Source organism: Echinops telfairi, unplaced genomic scaffold, assembly GCF_000313985.2.
Source record: "Echinops telfairi isolate 266 unplaced genomic scaffold, ASM31398v2 ScPeMD7_7474;HRSCAF=8512, whole genome shotgun sequence".
Classification (NCBI taxonomy): domain Eukaryota; kingdom Metazoa; phylum Chordata; class Mammalia; order Afrosoricida; family Tenrecidae; genus Echinops; species Echinops telfairi.
In genome coordinates, this window is record NW_022111378.1 from 6,659,401 (window position 1) to 6,661,397 (window position 1,997).

Sequence of the window (1,997 nt, forward strand, 5' to 3'; positions counted from 1 at the left end):
GCAAACACCCCCAAACAAATAAGCAGAGGACTATTTATTGCAGCATTCTCTGTAATAGTAGAAACTTCAGAAAATGTCTACCTCTGAGTGTCTGAGTCAATAAACGGTAGTCTAATCACATAAAAAAGAATCCCACAGTCATACAAAAGGAATGGGCAATACTGTATATATTATACTCCATATACATCCGACAACAGGGTGATCTCAGGGACAGAGTGTGAGGGAGAAAAGTGGGACAGACAAAGGGATAGCGTGCTGCTTTCTCCTAGGGAAAGGGTGAGCTGTGTGTGCATTTATCCACAAACAATGCTAAGATCACCCATCCTTAAAAAACATTTTAAAGGGGCAAGCACAAGACGATAATAACAAAGTTGGTTTGTAGATGTAGAATGATCTAAGTACATTACATGTCTGGAAGCAAGACATTAAATAAGCAACTCCTACTTATGAGTAAAGCAAAATGGTGGTACAAATGGCTTGACTGCTAACTTAAAGGTTGGCAGTTTGCGTCCACCCAGGGGTACTCTACTCCTGTAATGATTACTGACTCACTGCCAGTGAGTTGATTCTGGCTCATAGCGACCTTCTGGGACAGAGTAGAACTTCCCCCTGTGGTATCTGAAACTGTAACTCTGTACAGGAGTAGAAAGCCTCCTTTTTTGGCACAGTGGTTATGAGTTGGGCTGCCAACCGAAAGGTCAGCAGTTCAAAACCACCTGCCACTCTGCTGGAGAAAGACTAGGCTTTCTATTCCAGTAAAGAGTTACAGTCTTCATGGAAGTGAGCTTTGTAAACATTACAGGCAAGAAACCCCTATGGAGTGATTCTACTCGGTGACACATGGAGTCACCATGGGTCAGAAGTGGCCCAACAGCTACTGGTTGTTCATGTTAAAAAGGAAAAGCAAAGCTAAATGTGTATCTAGCTGGTCGCTGAAACATGGAGGAGCTATTTAAAGTGACTTTGAATGACTAAGTCTCACTATACACTCTGAAGGACTAAAGAATGAAAGGGGGAGCGGATCTCAAAACTGGTCAATCACTTCAGTGCCGGCTCTCCTGAGATGTTGCTGGGAGTTCTTCTGGGGTGATTGTGCGGATGGTGTAGATAAAGCCAATGAAGAATGATGCTGGCATCATTGGTATCCAGATTGGGGGACATGGGAAAAAACAATCAGATGTAAGCCTGATGAGATTAAGAAACACTCTCCAGTGCTAATTTTAAATGGGAAATATCAATATGAATGTATGACATTAATTACCTATAAAAGAAAATGCAACTGTTCTAGTTTTATTTCTTGAAGACCCATTGAGCCAATGCTGACTCCTAGTGACCCGCTGTGGACTCCCAAGACTAACTATGGGAGTAGAAAGCCCAGTCTTTCTCCCTTGGAGCTGCTGGTGGTTTCGAACTCCCAGCCATTGGATCACAGCCTGACTCATAAGCACTACACCTCCAGGGCTCCTACCTTGAAGACTCTAGAAACAAGCAAACCAAAGGCAATCGGTATTCCTAATGCCCTGATTATGGGATTTAATATAATTTCCCCATAAAAGGAGTCAGAGGTGTTTAGAGAAATGACTGATTTCCCCACTGAGGGAAGAAATGTACAAAAGCAGACTGAGATGTTCTACCACTTACCATTGAGTTGACCCTGACTCGTGGTTCCCTGTGTCCGTCAGAGTAGAACTGTACACCATAAAGTTTTCAGTGGCTGGGCTTTATGGAAGGTGATTACCCAGCTCTTCTTCCAAAGTCCCCTGACTGTATTCAAACCTCCAACCTCTGGGTTACCAGCTGGGCATTTGCACCATCCAGGGGCACGTAACAAAAATAAGAATAAAAGCAAATTCTCTTCAGTTGAGTTGAGTCCATTCCTCGTCATAGTGACCCTCTGGGTCAGGGTAGAACTGCCCCTATGGGTTTCTAAATCTTCCCTGGAGTAGTGTGTTAATCTGGGTAGACTAGAGAAACAAATTCGTAGACACTCATATGTG